The sequence below is a fragment of the Lonchura striata genome, chromosome 9 (genome assembly GCF_050655825.1).
Source record: "Lonchura striata isolate lonStrDom1 chromosome 9, ASM5065582v1, whole genome shotgun sequence".
Lineage (NCBI taxonomy): Eukaryota > Metazoa > Chordata > Aves > Passeriformes > Estrildidae > Lonchura > Lonchura striata.
The window spans coordinates 28,789,901-28,795,673 of NC_140711.1; the positions used below are offsets into that span (position 1 = coordinate 28,789,901).

The following is a 5,773-nucleotide window of genomic DNA, read 5'->3' on the forward strand; positions in this document are numbered from 1 at the left end:
CTGTTTTCGTTGGTCAGTCAAACCCCGGAGTGCACGTGCTGAAAAGTTGTTTGTGAGGGATCGTTTTCATTTTTCTAACAGTGTAAAAGCAGTTTATACAGGTGCTGGGTTTTTTTTCCCCAGGAATAGATTGGTTTGTTAACAAACTGCTGACACCAGGATTGCTTCCACATGGGAACTTGTAGAAGCTGCCTTGACAAGACCAGCCAATGATTCCAGGAGAGCAGGACTGATTTTATGAAGCCTTTCTTTATGGTTTTTCTACCTTACTGTCAGGTTTCTCCCCTCCCAGCCTCTTGTCAGAGCACACTTTGCTCCTCCTGCTAGGCTGGGAGCTGCAGCACTCCATGGGAAGCAGGGATCTGGTTATAAAATATATAAAGGGAGGGATTATTTTTTTTTTTTCCCCTGGCACTTAATTAACTTGTAAAGGAGGGTTTGGAGCCCCTCATTCCATGCCCTTGTTGTGCTCAGAGCCTTTTCCAGTGGGGGCCTTGTGGCTGCTCATCAGGAGATTTTGCTGAGAGACAGAAACATCCAATTTGTTGTTCCTTGTGTGTCCAGCCCCCAGGCTGGCTGTGTTTGGGCAGCTCAGCCAAAGATCCCTGGGTTAGGAAATTGTTCTCTGTGTGTGGGAAGAAGAATGTGGATTTTATGTTGACAAAAAAAGCCTCTCAAAGTTGTTTCTTTTTTGCTGGAGGGACAATCCCAAACTTGTGCTGTGGATGCTTGAACAGATGTGCCACAGCCAGGGCACCTCAAGGGCAGCACCCAGAATTAGCTCATGTCATTAAAGGGGTTTTTCGTCATCTGCTCAGGAATAACCACCTGCTTTTAAAAAAATCTTCAAACAACGACGATTAATACACTAAAAATCAAGGATTAGAGTCAATATTTAATGACTGTATTACAGAGCAGGGAGAATTGGATCAACTGAAGGTGGCAGGACAGTGGAAAAAATAGAAACTTATTTTGTAATGAAAGGTGAAGTCTAAGAGCAAAAAGCCCTGTGATGTGATTTTAAATCCTGTGAGTGACTTTCCAGGCTGAATTGAGTGGTTCTGTGTGGGATGCTGCTGCTCTTTCCATACACATTTTCTATTTCTGGCATAATACATAAATCAATGTCACAACAGAAAGGGAAAATGATGCACACTTAAAGCAAAACATAAAATTACCTCCTTATCAGCTATCTCCTTCTTAGGTATTATTTAGAAAGCGCAAAATAAAAGAGCAGAGATGTTTTGGAGCTGCCTGGAGCACAGGAAGAGAGGAGACAGATTTCACAGAGATGAAATCTCTGCACTCACAGGTGGTGATCAAACACCTCTGAGCATCACCTTTGTGCCTTCTGCTGTCAGGAAATGCAGAATTCCTCTTCCTTGGACAACAGAGGACAAACCCACTTCAGGATTTGCTTCCCACCCTGCAGAGAGAGCAGAAAATACCTTACCTCCAGCTGAAGTCTGGTGAGAATGACAACTCTGACTTTGCTGTGGTTTCCTGGGACACCTCACAAGGAAGAATTTGGAAAGCATCATTTGATAGCTCAAATATGAGCTTTAATAAATTGCCTGATTCTCTGGGAATTCTTATTGTGATGGGGACAAATAGATAAGAGCCCTTTTTTTTCAATTGAAATTCCTAGATTTGTACTATTCACCTAATCTCTTGTGGATTTTGTTGGAATCTGAGGTATTGATGATTCTGGGATTGTAGAAAGTCTCTGTCTGTCAGCCCCCTGCCAAAGCAGAAGCCAGAATTGGTCTGTGCTGGTTTCCAGGTTGTTTATTCTGTTGATCTCTCACATGTTCTGCTGCCCTGCCCAGCTCTGTCCTGCAGGGCAGCGTGTGGGGCTCTGCCCTCAGTGGGATGTGACAAACATTCAATACCAGAAACTCCCTGGGCTGCATTTACAAGAACGTGCCAATATCTGTCACCTACGTTGGACAGTGTGTCCCCAGCCTGAACCAACAGAAAAATGCCAACACCACAGTGAGACATGGAGGGCATGAAGAAGGAGAAAAAGGACAAGGCACACCCAATTTCCTCCAGCTTGTCCCCTGTGGACCCCTCATCTAGAATCCTAAAATTTTACTTTTGCACCCATGCCACACTTAATTATTACTGATATCAAACCCTCAGAGCTGGTAATTGATCCTGTAAGATTGAAAACTCTTTTCCATGGACAGAGATCACAGCCAGTGTCTCTGGGGGCTCTGTCCAGGGGTTCCTGACCCCTGCCAGGGTCCCAGGGCAGCCAGGGCAGCCAGAGGGAAGCCCTGGACTCCCACAAAATTTTTACTTGAATAAAACACAGAAATAAATAAAACTTCTTCCCAACAAGCTTTGAAGAAAATGCCTGTCCTGTGCTGTGTGGGGGTTGATAGAGCATTGCCTGGCCAGGATTTTTCCTGCTTTGCTTTCCATCCGTTCTATCCACCCAAAGCAGCCCAGATGAGATAAGAGCACAGATTTGATTCCTGATCAGCACAGAGATATGAAGACATTTATCAGGGAAAGACCCACCAAAAATAAAGGATTGCTCTGATATTGTCCAACCTGTTATTATTTTACAGATGAGTGGGAAATGCAGTTTATTCTGTAGGAACATTTTTCTACAATGCACCCAATATCGAGGGGAAATAATTTCATAACACCAAAAAAATCCCAACCAAAACCTGCTCAGGACACCGTTTCTGGAATATTTTGGACCAAACTTTCTTAGCCTAAGGTACCAACGCTTGCAGTTGTACCCTGACTCTTTTGGGAAAGATTAATAAATGGAGCATGCTGCCCAGCTGCCCATAATTCTTTTTTTTTTTTTTTTTTTTTGGGATGTCTTTAGAAATAAATGGACTTTCTAAAGTGTTTCAGTAAAATATATCTCTGTCAGCCTTAGGAAAGTTATTTGGGAAAAAAACATAATAAGGTATTTAAATATAGAGAAAAATCACTTGATGAGATCTGTTTCTCTCCTTACTGTAAGAAATACAATTTTTTAAAGGTATTTAGAGCCTGATTTGTGGCTATCTCACCTCCTCACCCTTTCTCCCCTGGGTGTCCTTATCTTTTGTGAGGATGATAAAAGCTTCACCTGCCACAGCTCCATCCTCTTTAAGCTCAGCCTTGAGGTTAATCCATTGTAGGCCCAGTTCATAAAAAGGGTTTTACCTCTCTCTTTCCTAAAAGAGAGTCCAAGACATAATCCAATTATCAACAGTATATGGCTGTTATATCTGAAGACTTTCAGTTTTGTGGGAAATAATTTTTGAATGGTGTTAATGTCAGGGACAACCAAGTTTCCTATGAAGAAAAACAGGATTTATTTAAAAATAGGATTTAAAAACTGTCCCCAAAAAAGGGTGATTTTTGCTGTCTCTTCTGAAGTAAAAACATTGATAAAAATGTCTTTCAGTTTTATTTCTTCAAGCAGAAAAACAGCAATAAAAAAAACCTGCTGCTTTTCCTATTATAACAAATTCAAGGTTTCATGAATCAGTTTGAAATAATAAATTAAAAATAAAAAAAATCTCACACCCAGGCATTAAACCCAAATAAGAACATGCTATGTTATTTTCAAACCTGTTCTTGTCAAATCCAATGTCAATTAAACCTCAATATATGAATATAAGAACCTTAATTTCAGAAACATGAACATTAATTTCAGAAACAAGGAAAACTTGTTTCCCTTTGCTTGTTGGTGCGTGTGCACATTCCTTCTGTTGGAAGTTAATTGCAATTATTGTGAGTTGTGGAGCAGTTTGGGGGTGCTGAGCCAGCTCTGTACCTCTCTGTAAATTCCCTTTTTTCCAGGTGCAGCATCTGTTGCTAAGCTCTAAATACACAACAAAAATTTCAGGTAACGCTTTCTCATCCATGGCAAGGATTAATTTGTTTTCACGTTCCAGAATCTCTCCTGTTATTTAAAACACCAGCTGACTGCATTGCTAATCTTGCAGTTGACAATTGGCCTTCCTCCCCTCTGGGAATGCAAAAATTCTTCTTGCAAGCAGCTCTAATCCCAGCCAAAACTTCTCAAAAAATGGGAGTTGTGCTGCTCCTTCTGCTCTGAAAAAAATAAGTGAATGAATGAATAAATAAATAAATAAATAAATAAATAAAACAGTAGGACCTTAAAAAAATTAATTAATTAAACAGTAGGATCTTAAAATAAAAAAAAATAAACAGTAAGACCTATAAATAAATAAATAAATAAATAAATAAACCAACAGGGCCTTAAAATAAACTAACAAATAAATATATAAATAAATAAATGAAACAGGAGGACCTTAAAATAAACAAATAAAAATATGTAAATAAATGAAACAGTAGGACCTTTAAACAAACAAATTAATTAATGAAACAGTAGGACCTTAAAATAAACAAATAAATAAATATATAAATAAAAAATGACACAGTAGGACCTTTAAATTAAATAAACAAATAAATAAAAGAATAGGACCTTAAAATCAATAAATAATAGGGTCTTTAAATAAATAAATAAAACAGTATGACCTTTAAATAAATAAATAAATAATTAAAGGAAACTATAGGACCTTAAAATTAATAATTAAGACAGTAGGACTTTAAAATAAACAAACAAATATATCAATAAAACAGTAGGACCTTAAATATGTAAATAAAGCAATAGGTCTGTACAATCTGATCCTTAGCACTTAAAATATGGTTTTCCTTCCAATGGAAAAGTTAAAATTCTCTCCTGTGATGAGGAAGGAAGGAAGTGTAGTGGAAGCACAAGGGAGGAAGGAGTTTCCAGAGCTGGTTGGTACCTGCAGCAGCTTCTCGATTCAGTGGCTAATTGTTAATTCTGTGGTTAATTGCTAATTCGGTGGCTAATTGCTCAGCATCACGTTCTGGCACATGCTCACCCGGGGCTCCCCGTGGCCCAGCTCCCTTCCCCAGCAGCCCTGCCATCGTTGCAGGTGCCAGCTGCAGCCCCAGCAGCCTCCAGCACCTGCAGGGCGCTCAGCTGCTTCCCCTGCACCCCACAGCCCCAAACCCGCCTGGAAACTCATCCCTGTGCCACCTCTTGTCACCTGGCCCTGGAGGAGGACGCACAGACAGCCTCAGTCCCTCCTGGTGGCACCTGGAGGGAGCAGCACCTCACCGAATTCACAGAATCACAGAATTCACAGAATGAGTCACTGGGTTGGAAGAGACCTTCAGGATCATCGAGTCCAACCCAGCCCCAACCCCTCAACTCAACCCTGGCACCCAGAGCCACATCCAGGCTTTGTTAAACACACCCAGGGATGGCGACTGCACCACCTCCCTGGGCAGCCACTCCAGAACTTCATCACTCTATTCTGGAACTTTATCGCTCTTTCCATGAGAAACTTTTTCCTAATATCCAACCTAAATTTCCCTTGGTGCAGCTTGAGGCTGTGTGCTCTGGTTCTGTCAGTTCCTGGAGAAAGAGCCCAGCCCCACCAGGCCACAGGCACTCTTCAGGAGCTCTGGAGAGTGACAATGTCACCCCTGAGTCTCCTTTTCTCCAGGCTGAGCCCCCCCAGCTCCCTCCGTTGTTCCTTGTTGCCCTGATTCTTAGGATTTCCTAAAGCCTTCTGAGTTTACATTCTTGTAGAGAACTTTCTCACACAACTTTCTGTAAACAACCTATTTACCATTCCTCCATGGAGGCGGAGAAATTTGATGTACTGGTAGTTTGTCCAATGCCATTGGAGAGGTGGCTCATTCACCCTCCAATCCACTGTCACCTTTGGAAAAGTAGAAATGCTGGAGTCAGAAA

The 5,773-nt window shown here is 41.1% G+C and overlaps 1 long non-coding RNA gene across 1 annotated transcript; it reads right to left on the reverse strand.

Moving 5' to 3' along the window:
* Positions 1–875: 875 nt before the first annotated feature.
* LOC110480359 (uncharacterized) lies at positions 876–5,076 on the reverse strand. Its single transcript, XR_002467098.3, has 3 exons — positions 4,794–5,076; positions 3,791–4,071; positions 876–1,426 (listed from the first exon to the last, which is right to left on the reverse strand). It is a non-coding gene; the product is annotated as an uncharacterized LOC110480359 (long non-coding RNA).
* Positions 5,077–5,773: the final 697 nt, after the last annotated feature.